Genomic DNA, 12,897 nt, shown 5'->3' on the forward strand with positions numbered 1-12,897 from the left:
CGATTTTTAGTTATTGGTCAGGCAACATTTATTTTCAAATGCAAACTCCCGATTGAATCTACCACAATCAACAATCAAATTCAATAACTCCCCCATAATTCACTTCCAAGTTGACGAGAATTTCATGCAAAAACGCTCACATCTCTATTTTAAAGCATACACAAACAGTGCAAAGTATGCTCAAGATATTTTTTGCACGAAATACCAAGTAAGTACCCATAAGGAGAGATATTCACCATCATTGGAATTGAAAATCAATGGAAAAGTAATAAGCGGCTCAGCTGCAGTATGCATCGTATGTAAAGAGCGAAGAGTGAGGAGAGAAAAGAAAAAGAGAATAGAGTAAAGTAGGGCATGATCTTCACCAAAATCAAATAAACCTGTCATCTCTTAATAGCAATGGCAAAAACTATAAATAAATAAACAATAAATTAAGGCATTCTATCAAACACCTTAAGATATGCTATCTTTTATAACTATTCTAAATGCATACGTTCATAAATTAGTGTATCAGGAATATCTCTTTAGGAGCTATGAAGAAATGATTTTTTACGATGGTATTCATATTAGACTGAAAATCTACAAGCAAATGTATAAAAATACATCATTTTTATTCATTACATTTCAATAAATTGGAACCACCCTAGCTAAATCGTTACTAAGGACTACCATAGGAAATCAAAATGTTTCTGTTGACCTACGAAGTATCTGTTTTGAAAAGTTAATAAAATTCACATTTGCGAAATTAAAAAAAACTTTGAGAACAACCCTAGATTGTCTAATTTTCATTTTAGCGTCCTAATTTAATCAAAATCGAGTTCAGCGCACCAAAATTACCCTTAGATGTAATTTTTAGTCATTTTAAACTACTTTTGAGTTTTTGTCCAGCTTTTGTATGGAGTGGATCCGCTGTGCAAGGGTTTATCCACACCAAAATATAACACTGCACAGTGTTTTAAAACGTCGTTTTCGTGCTCAAAATTAATAGCGTCTAAACCATTAACTTTAGAAGTATAGTTTGTTCGGAGACGTTGTTGTTCTTATGATTGCACATCCACAGGAGTATACCATTCAGTGATTAATTCACCTATAAGTGATATACGAAATTTATTTTCCGAGCTAATTAAGCTAGAGACTTTGTGTCTTCAGCAAAGTTGTAGCAAATATTACTACAAAAGAAATTGCTGAAGACATCATATATCTAGCTTCAATAGTTTACAAGTTATAGAACATATTATATGGAAGACCCCTTAAAATTAGTTTTTTCATGATAACTTTTTTAGACAATCTCCTATCTTCTTGAAATCTTCCACAAAGTTGTTTACGGTATTAAAAACATATATTTGTCGAACATAGTTACTTCCTATCTGTTGAATTTAAAAAGATATTCTAAATTTTACGATATTTTAAGGGTAACTTCCACCTTAAATAATTCGTTAAGGAGCAAAAAGGAGCAAACAACATCATAACATACTGAAAGTACTAGCTTTTTATTTTCATATAGTGTCCCGATTGTTAGTCGACGCGATTCTCCCAGAATGTTATGTTCAATACACTATGCTATCGCAGTGGTATAAAATGAAATATTCAAGGGCACTGCGACAAACAGCTTCATGTTTTTATAGTAAATTGCATAGAACACGTTCGCCTATAACATGCAATGCATATGGTTTGCCTTTCAAAAATCGAAGTGTAGATTTAGATGTGTTTAATAATGTCGATATTGTCATTATAAATTAGATAAATATACTTATTTTTAATAATCGTTTTCTCCGTCATCTTCAAAGCTTTCTTTGAAGTTTCGATACCGCAAACAATTTTGTGGAAGATTCCAAGAAGATAGGAGAATATCTGAAAAAGTTATCATGAAAAAACTAATTTTAAGGGGTCTTCCACATAATATGTTCCATAACTTGTAAACTATTAAAGTTAGATATATAGTGTCTTCAGTAATTTCTTTTGTAGTAACATTTTCTACAACTTTGCTGAAGACATAAAGTCTTTATCTTAATTAGTTCGGAAAATAAATTTCGTATATAACTTATAGGTGAATTAATCACTAAATGGTATACTCCTGTGGATGCGCAATCATAAGAACAACAACTTCTCTGAACAAGCTATACTTCTAAAGTTAACGGTTTAGACGCTATTAATTTTGAGCACGAAAACGACGTTTTAAAACACAGGCCTTCGTTTATCAAAAATATAGAAAATTAGAAGCAGCATGATGCATAAAAATATACGTATATTATTTTTTGTAAATATTTTCAATATGTTTTTATCGTTTTTAGCATTTTGAAAACATTGCTTTTTTGACAGGCATATGTGTGAATTGGAAAGATTCAATACCTCTTACAGTGCGTAAACGCATACACCATTCGCATATCCCCTGTATTCGAACGCATACTTTCAGATCCTGCAGCAGTAACCGCTAAATCCAGCTTTCGAGTAAATTGACAACATATACAGGTAACCTGTTGTTAAAGTAGCCGAATTCGGCAACTGTGTGCGGCATGTTGTCCCGTGAAACGTATCACTGTAGTTGCTTAATGTTAAATATGGGTCATTTCACGCAAAGTGATCAAAGCATGTGTAATCGCTCTTCACGGATTTGAACGAAATTTGGAGGAATTGTTCATCTAGAGCCAATATATAAAAACCCAAATTTTTTTGTCAATTGAACCATCCCTCGGGCCACGGGAGCACCCCTCGTTTTGACAAATTGCCAAAACCTTTGATTTTCTTTTGATCATATCTCCGTTTCTATTTACTCTAGAATCGAACCGTAAGATGATTTATAAAGAAAAGTGTCCAAGGTATTTAGAAAAAAAAATTATTTTCGGCGGCAGTGCTGCCAACTATGCGTTTTTTTCTGTTGAAAATTTAAAATTAATTTTTCTCTCAATACATATATTTTAATTTTGAAAATTTTAATGCTGTCGTGTTCCTCAGACTTTTTACATAAAGAACACTTATAAGCTAAATATAATTTGAGCCTATCCTGAGATACACCGTTTTGAAGCAAAAACTACAAGACCCTATGGGGTTGCACGAACTGTAGACGTACAATTATACTACTTAATGTAAAATATTCATTTTCTTAGTACATTTAGAGTAATAATAGTTGACATATACATACATTTCTTACGTATAATTTAAGCACAACCAATAAACACCGAATGTTACATATTGAGCCAAACCTTCTTGGTTATCAGGTCATTTCATTTGTAGTAGGTAATCGAATTCGATTAAACTTATTTGAGAAGATCTGAAGAAAGAAGACAGAAAACCGTGACAGAACTAATATCCGGAACTAAATCTTTATGGCACAAGATCAGCTTTTAAAAATTGTGAAACCTTTTCGATTGTGTATGGTAAAAAACCCGAACTGGTGAAGAAAAATCAAATTTTTGACAATATAATCATCACGTATAGACCAAGCTCTCTAGTGATATTTTGGCATTATTGCAAAAAAAAGGCATACAAATATAGCGAATGTTGGGGTCTTAATCATATATTGAAACTATAAATATACAAGAATCGAAAACAATTTTATATAGGGGCTTAGATGCGTTTTTGCAACGGTTTTCCGAATGGCAGTGTATTCATTCATAATTAGACTTTGTAGTATGTACCTATTAGCAGAATCAAAATAGGATAGGCTGAGTGGAAATGAATCACATGAAGTGGAAATTAATCAATGAATTGATCGAACGTAAATAATAAACCATCGATCCGTGTAAATTTGTGGCTAAGAAAGTTTTCGTCTTTGCGCAACGAAAGCACAGATTGCTGTCATGCAGGTTACGCATGCAACCGCTAATAAACAGGGATGCCACATTGAAATCTGTGTTTCGGTCAAAAATATCTTTTTACCATATGTTAAACAAGAAAAAAATCTATGATAAATTTCTGAAAAATCTGTGAAAATCACAATATTTCCAAAAATCTCTGAAATTTTCATCAAAATGCCAAAAATCTGCATTCTGTGAAAAAGAATCTGTGATCAAAAATTATGATGAAAATCTGTGACATTACAGAAAAATTTGTGAATATGGTAACCCTTCTAACAAATTAGATATACCTACTTACACATTCGCCTCAAACATTGAACCCAAGCGCACAAAGCAAAATGAGTCAACGCTGATGATGATGGGTAGAGCGAAAGAGACAACTAGTACCACGACACTATGCTGACCGTGTTTGCAAAAGGAGCTCGAATGTACAAGCGATTTTGTGTACGAATAATTGTGGTCGAGTGTGCTGGAATCGAGCACAACTCAAAAGAATGCATAGTGTTTGAACGAACAAGCTCAGTCGCGTGTTGGACGACACTGGGTAGCGTACCTCTACAACCAGTGTAAAGGACTTCTTACTCAGCTACACTGGCTGTGAAAAAGCACAGCGCAGTGAACTGCTCCGCCTGTCGTTCCGCTTGTCCGGCCAAATCCGTTCTTTAAATAGTCGATTATGACGTCATGCATAGAAGCATAGCGCGCTAGGAACGCAAATCTGTCGTGCCGGACTTGGGAAGCGCTATATTCTATATGTAAATGCGCAGTATTTTGACTAGTGTTCGATAGGATGGGATACGAAGGCTTTCTTATTGATCCGTGGCCAATTTAGTCAAATCTGTGTCCCGCTTGGACCTTTAGCCGACCAAAAACTAAGTTCAACATGAACTATTCTTAATTATGATTAGGGTTCCACTTGCACGGTCGCGCGCGAGGAAAAGAAAACAATCTTGTTTGATTCGATTATCGTTTATTACTGCCTGTCCTCATCATCATTAGCCCTTTTATCTGTCCGCTACACTACCCGTGATACAATTGATAATCTGTGTATCTCCTTTACTCATGTGTTATCACATACTGTACTGTTTTAGCATATAGGTTTCACAATTTTTAGAATACTTTCAAATTCCTTAGGGTAAGTTGCATGTAGTGGCCTAGGTTAAGTTTTAATTTAATTTTAGTTTTATATTCAAGTTCATGAGTTTAGATTAAGTTAAATTTCATTATAAGTATAAAGATTTTCTACCTCGCCCTATCAACTAGGTTGCGCATTATTTAAATTTTTAATGCCATGATATCAAAAATCTTTGGATTTATATATTGGAATCTATTCTTCGAAGAATTTCCGGACGGTAAGTGCAAAAAAAATTAAAGTTTATCGTGAAATGGCTGAATTATATGCGTTTAAAATTGGACCACTTTTCGTTACATACCATTTTCGTAGAATTTGCAAAGTGCACCTCCATATCGAAAACAAAGACGTAGTTCTATGTCAAAAATCGCATTTTCCCATATAAAATCTCAAGCACAAAACAATAAAAACCAACTTGAGTGTTCTGAATTTACACATAATTTATCGTGAAGTAGATGAGAAATTATGAAAAACTACGCTTTTGGTTTACTTCTAGCAGATCATGGTCGGTTTTTATGACCGTTTTAAGATTTAAGTTTTTTTGCTAAAAATATGGATTTTTATATGAGAAAACGCGAGTTTTTCTCTTCGAAACGATTAACAACGGGATGCGGTCAAATTATAAGGAGATTATAAGTGTTTTTTATGTAAAAATGTCTGAGGAACACGATGGAATTAAAATTTTCAAAATTGAAATATATGTATTTAGAGAAAAATCAACTTTTAATACTTAATTGAAAAAATCGCATAGCTGGCAGCACTGTCGTTAAAAGACAATATTTTCCTTTACACTCCTTGAACAATTTTCTTCAAAAGCCATCTTGCGATTTGATTCTAGAGCAAATAGAACCGGAGATATAATCAAAAGAAAATCAAGGGTTTTGGCAATTTGGTGCTCCCACGGACCGAGGGGTGGTTCAATTGACACAAAAACTTGGGTTTTTATATATTGACCCTATATGAACAATTTCACCATATTAGATTCAAATCCGTAAAGATCGATTTGAAGTTTGCATCTTTTTTTGATCACTTCGCGTGGAATGACCCATATGGTGTATTTGCAGGGTGTTAACTTCTGCCAGATTGATCTGCTCTTTTAGTCATTGTTTCACTTTCCGAGTACCTGATCTTAGAGGACATTTCCAAAAATCATTAGCAACGCAATTCCTTTGCAGTGGGGCTATTTTGTGTCGTGTATCTACAGCAGAATGATTTTTAGCTTCAACTCTGGACGAGATGAGAAGGTAGACTGATCTTAATTAACCTGTAACTAAAACAATTATTTTTGTATTTTTATAGCGCTTAAAAATATTTTTCCCCTAAAAATGTTGAACAATGTACGTAGGCTCCGCCAAAGCAGAACCCAATTGTTATGTGCGAAATAAAGAAATCAAATCCGTTCAATTCCGGTTGCCCGCTGTACTGGCAGATGTTTCAATTGCTTGATTCCTTATTGCTGCGTTCTGTGTCTTTATTATTGTCAGTTCCTACATATTCTCACAGCATAAAAAATACGGCTCTTTCGTAAGATCCATCACATTGTATGCATCACAGAAAAACTAAATGCAAAATACGATTAGAAATTTTTCTTGGTTTTTCTTGGATATGAGATAAATTTATGTAAATTAAAAATCTTTTTGATTTTATATTTTTAAAGCAGAATTACAAGCTGCATCTGCTACCTTGTTCATGTTACTTCAAACAAAAGCTATGAACTGCTCCCCCGCTCCTAGCAAATAAATCTACCCGTGTGTCGCTTTGTCTACGCCGTAGAAGTAAAATATAGTGCTCCACCCTACGGTGTCTAACGTGAACCAAAATGAGGGATACGTTCAAAATGTAGTTATGTTTACTTTTCGAGTTGTCTCGTAAAATCACCTACTCGAGAAGTGAAACAAATATTTAAAGTACACATTGAGCCAAAGATGGCCAATGTTCACACCTTACAATTTCACCATGTTAGACATTGCGTACTGTTGCATTAATCAAACAGAAACGTTTTTTTTCGCGAAACGAAATATATCGTTGAATGTGGCAACGTGACTTAAGTGCCTCTGTATAAAGGGCGAACACGAAATTATTGCGACACATTCAACAGGGCATAACTTTTTTACCATTGGGTGAAAATCAACTAAATTTTGCACACTTTCTCATTGACGTGTATTGTTTACATGCTGTCAAACTCGAAGTTGTGTTTTTCGATTCAACGAAAATGGAGGTGAACCAACGCGAGTCGAGAGAACAAATTCTTTCCAAACACCTGGAATTTCCTGACCTGTCGCATCGGCAGTTGGGAAAATGTTGAACATTCACCATTCAACCGTCTCCAGAGTGTTGAAGCGGTTCCAGGAGCGGTTGACGTTGGGCCACGGCAAAGGAGCTGGAAGAAAACCGGGACCGGAGCAAGGATGCAAAATGCCTACCTTTTCCACGGCTGTAATTTTTCTGCCTACATTCTTATTTCTCTCTCGATGCTGCTGTCATTCGCTAGTGCAGGACGCCCAGCGCTGTACGGCTGCCTGTGTGTAAAGCAGTAACATGACAGAAAACTACTGTCCCCAGTACAGCCACCAGACGCGAGCGGTACAGCTTCGCTTTCCTTATTTTACATTTTTTAATATTTTCAATCTTTTTAATATTTTTATTCAAAAATGACTACAATGAATGCGGCTCATTTACGCCACGGCCGGCATCAACGCTTTCGTGTGCGGGACTCTCCCTTTGACTATGCAGAGAAAATGTACAAAGCGAGAGAACAAACTTTACTACGCCACACTCTCACCGAGCAGTCGGAGTACAGCAGCAAAACAAAAATGTATTCTACTGCTGTACGGCAAAATGTACTCGGTTTGACTACTGTTCTGGCAAGAGCTGTAGTGATGCGTCGCTGTAGCGGGCTGTACGGCTTGTGCAAATGTAAATATATCGAAAAAAATGTAGTTTATCGGTACCGTTGGCATTCCTGGACCGGAGAATAAAAAGACGGAGGGAAAGGTGAAGCGGATGATTAACGCAAATCCCAACATCTCAAGCCGTGATTTGGCTAAACAGATCGGCATGTCGCAGAGCTACGTCCAGAATGCAAAGAAGAGAACTGGACTACATACATACAAGGTACAGAACTTCCCAAACCGCGATGAGCGGCAACAATCGACGGCTAAAACTCGGGCACGGAAGCTCTATGAGAAGATGCTGACAAAATATGGCTGCTGTGTGATGGACGACGAAACGTATATAAAAGGCGATATTAAGCAAATTCCGGGGTTGGAGTTTTTCAAATTTCAAATTTAAGAAGAAGAAAATGTCGAAGTTCGCCTCCAAATATCTCATTTGGCAGGCCATCTGCTCTTGCGGACTGAGGAGTGAGCCTTTCGTGACAAAGGGCACAGTAAATGGCGAGATCTACAAATCTGAGTGCCTCGAGAAGAGCCGTTTGCCGTTCTTGCGGCAGCCCGACGAAGCCCCGCTATTTTGGCCAGATTTGGCATCATGCCACTATTCTAAAAGTGTCCTGGAGTGGCATGAGGCCAATTCTGTCCATTTTGTTCCAAAGGACATGAATCCGCCAAACTGTCCGGAGCTGCGCCCGGTGGAGCAGTACTGGGCAATGATGAAGCGGGAACTTCGGAAGAGCAAGAAGACAGTCAAAGACGAGAAGGACAGTCAAAGACGAGAAGGACATGTTAAGAAAATGGAAAAAACTGAGTAACTGGTACCGGATGACACTGTAAAGACTTTGATGGAGGGCATCAAGCGAAAATGCCTTCAATTTTACACTCAAGGCTCCATCGATTAACTTTTCTTTTGATTATATATGTATAAAATTACCCTAAAATTTTGGTTTGATTTTAAACATTATAAGAAAATTGGCATGACATTTTCGATGTCGCAATAATTTCGTGTTCGGTCTTTATATAGGCAATGACACAATCGAGGTCCGAATACACGAATTAGCTCCGCGTACCTCTAATAACGTTGTTAACAATTAAGTACACTTTTAACAACCCGAAAGGGTACCGGGGTACATACAAATTGAAAAACTTATAAATATGACAATTTTAGCCGATTTGGATACCACGGAATAAGGAGCAGTCGAAATGTCAACGCAATCTGTTAGTGTGTCAATATGAGTCAAACACAGACTAATAAAGACGACGGACTTACGAAATTTGCATGGCTCAAGAGGTACTAACTCTTGTTGTACTAGAAGGTCCCTTGAAATGCCAAACAGAAAACGCGTTGGTAATCGAGAATCATTTTCTTTGATGTGTTCCTGGCAACTGTTTTATCTGTTGTTTATTTTGAATAGCATATTATGTTGTATAGTTCTTAGCAACTAGTATGCATGTTTCAATGATATTCAAAAGTTTTGACGGAATATCTATGAGATGGTCTACGACAGTATGATTTTTATGGTATCTGCTCAATAGCGTTTTGGATTCTATGTCGCAATGGAATTAATCGGCACTGGCGTATTTATAGTTTCAGATATAATGGTGCATACCAGCTCCTAAGCATGTATTTTATGTGTTTTTAAAGATCTGAGACTTTATGATCTCAAAGCATATGCTTAGAATGAAATGCTTAAGACTACCAGACATGGCATGTTCTAAATCCTACGTCACGCATCTTCAAACCAACAGCAAGACATTTCGAAACAACCACAAAAGCATGCATCAATGAGCAGAGCCGTACCGTGACCTTCAGGCGCCCTTGGCGAACTTTCAGTTTTGCGCCCTTTTGGTGTTAACTTTGTCATTCTTTTTAGTTCGACTTTCGAACAATGAAGAAAGGCTTCAGATGAAAAGGTTTACAGAATTTCACATAGACAAATAGTGTTCTACGAAGGTTTTTAAAATCCCAAAAATTGTGGTTGAAAATGACTTAAGTCGACCCTACCATTTCCCAAAACGTAGTAATAGGGGACAAGTAAATAAAACATAATTACACCATCACTTCATTTTCAGGAAGTTTGAAGTGAATTGAATTTAACCCACGAGAGACAATTGATAAAAGAAAGGTTTTTGTCAGCATTATTATGATTAGTTTAATGGATGGTAATGACCTATTATTTATAATAAAACAGCTTAGACTATGCTCTGTCTATTATTTACAAGAATCAGTCCGGGGTGGGCGTAGCGTAGTTGGTAAATCGATTGCCTTGTACGCAGCGCACCTGGGTTCGAGTCTCGACCCCGCACATAGGGTTAGAAATTTTTCATAAGAGATTTTTCTAACCCGAAGAAGTGAATGACCTTAAGGTTAAAACCTCTATAATCGAAATAAAAAAAAAGAATCAGTCCGAATATATTCAAGCACGCTATTACGATAAATTGCGCAAGTCCTGTTTGGTGGTGCCTTTGAAATCGATCACTGCTGTGTTAATGTTCCACGGTGACAGGATTTTGGTCCTTGAATTCGTCCATTTCTGTAAAAGCACTACAGACTAGCATAATAAGACTCTGATAAACAGAAACAGCAATAGATCCAACAAAGTTTGATTTGAACAGTTGAATGCATACAATTCCTCTAATCAAGATTGAAATAAGTAAGTTCGGAAGGGCCCTCAGTTGTACCAGCCTTGAAGCACCTCGCGGCTCTCGACGGCCCGGACAACTGCTTCGTACTGACCATCTAGTAGCAGAACCAGAAAGTTTGTGTGATGGACCAACAACTCAATCAACAATACAGAAATTGTCGCCACCCCCCCATGCAAGTATCTTGCGCGGAAATCCTATTCATCTTTACTTATCACTTTTTCCTGTCGATTCGTTTTGGTCTCCATCAAGCCGATTTTACCAAGCGCAAAATCAATTCACCACCCCCACCGACGAACAGCAAAAGCACTTTCCCACAGTCATCCCACACACGTGTAAGCAGGTGCGCCCCGCTAACGATCAAATTTGCATATTCCATTAAAATCACGCATTACGATCATAAAGCACCGGTAATTTTCAGTTTGCCATCCATCCATTCGCCCCTAGGTTTCGCGCCCCTTTGCCGTACGTACGAACAAATTTATTTACCCAGGAATGTAGAAATCCCGCAACCTCCCCCGAAATCGCTCGCTTGGCTGACGTGCATAGCACACAGCAGCGTGCTATTGAAACATTTATGACATACTGTGGCACATCGTTAGGTGATTGTTACTTTTTTTCCCGTTTCGATTCTGGCCGTATGCTCTGACTCTGGCGTTGGCTCCCACCGATGCTGCTCTTCTATGCGTCGTTCCCTTGACTTTATTAGTGTGATGAACGAACACGCATACAGAAACGTTTCCACTTCCGCCGAAGCCGGAAATATTACGCCTGGGAAATCCAATCGACGCTGGTGCTTTCGACTGGATGAGTGAATAATTTTTGTGTGTATGGTGAAATCATTCAATTCATGGACCAGAGGGAGAAAGAGAGACGGTACTGGGAAAAAGGGAATCACGAGTAAGTTTCAGATTGAATGAAATTGACACCCGATTCGGAAAACGAAGCGTTTCTTAGAAATCTAATCTTAGAATGTGGTGATTGAATGTAGGTGCTTGTCTCTACACGGAAAAAAAGTTGTTCCAAAGTTGTTAAATCAGGCACAATCATGTTTTTACGTTACGAAAACAGAACCGTTAACTTATTTTATAATTATGTTTATTTTCTCTTCAGAAACACCTGCATAACGCTTTTTTCAGTGGAGATATTTGTTTTCGTTTTGTGAACTTCAATCACGGTTTCCGATAATTCATAACCAAACCGATTTTCTTTACATAAACTAGTCCAGAACTCAGTCATAAACCATGGATTGTTCCGTAATTTTATTCGTAGATTTAGGAATAATATTCAGAGTCCGACTATATGACGTGAACTGACGCATGATTTAATACATCTTGAACATGAGCTGGTTTTCGGTGGTTGTGAATTAGTTCACAAAATCAAAACAGTCTAGATAGATTATTATGAACTATTTCACGAAACTTCGTATACTATTCATGAGGACTTTCAACCCTCGTGAACTAATTCATGATATCTCAATATATTGGCCACGATTCAATAGAAATGGTTTACAAAATCATAAAATATTATTCGTGTTTTCGTGAACTGCTTCATGATTCCTGTCCATTCGTGCTCGTGAAATAGTTTACAATATCATTGCATATTATTCATGCATTCATGAACTGGGTCACGATTCCTACTACATGATTCACGATCTATCTTGTGTGTTTGGGATATTTATAAGGTATTCCCAATCATTTTCCATTTCAAATAACTCTCTACATGACCATGCAATTTTCGCATGCACTATATCTTAAAATTGGGAATATTGTGCATGGAATATTTTGTTTTATCTCGAGCTACTGAAAAGCCCACAGAAACACCATCATGTGGTTCAAAAAAATTATGGAGGTTTCCCCCTACAATACCCCAAAAACTACGAATCGAGAAATATCCCAGAATATAACCATAATTTTCAAAAACGAGGACCATGGGCACGGTCCGTTGAACCTATCAAAACACTTTAATTCTACCTACCCGAGACGGTGCTCGGAATCTCTCTCCGGGACCATGTTTTATAGATCATGACGCCATCGCGATTTAACCCCATAAAACTGATTTTATGGGTCCTGAACCCATAGGCCCTAGACTAAGAAAGATAATTGATGAACAATAAGGTACTGAAATAGGAACATGGTCCTTTCAGTCCATTTATTGGTCCCATTGGACTTTTCGATGGTCCTGTTCTCAAGTTCATGGGTGGGTTCTTTTGAAGTAATTTGTGGTCTCATTTCCGTACCTATATCATGCTCCAATCATAACCATTAGTAGTCCAAACCAGTTACGCTCCTCGGAGCTCTTCGCTATCGACAATGACTTGCCTGTGAAGATAAGTTTGACCCGATATGTTGAAAAGAGTTAAAAATATGTTGTGTAACATGTTACGTTGATAAAAAAAATCATTAAACCCGCTGGTTCACATTTTACTCTTAAA

General features: G+C 37.1%; 1 protein-coding gene across 1 annotated transcript in view; it reads right to left on the minus strand.

Annotated features, from left to right (window-relative positions):
* The window catches only part of LOC131684571 (neural-cadherin-like), a 1,488,321-nt gene that overhangs the window by 811,021 nt on the left and 664,403 nt on the right, over nt 1–12,897 (minus strand). The window lies entirely within an intron of this gene.

This window comes from Topomyia yanbarensis, chromosome 2 (assembly GCF_030247195.1).
Source record: "Topomyia yanbarensis strain Yona2022 chromosome 2, ASM3024719v1, whole genome shotgun sequence".
NCBI classification, from domain to species: domain Eukaryota; kingdom Metazoa; phylum Arthropoda; class Insecta; order Diptera; family Culicidae; genus Topomyia; species Topomyia yanbarensis.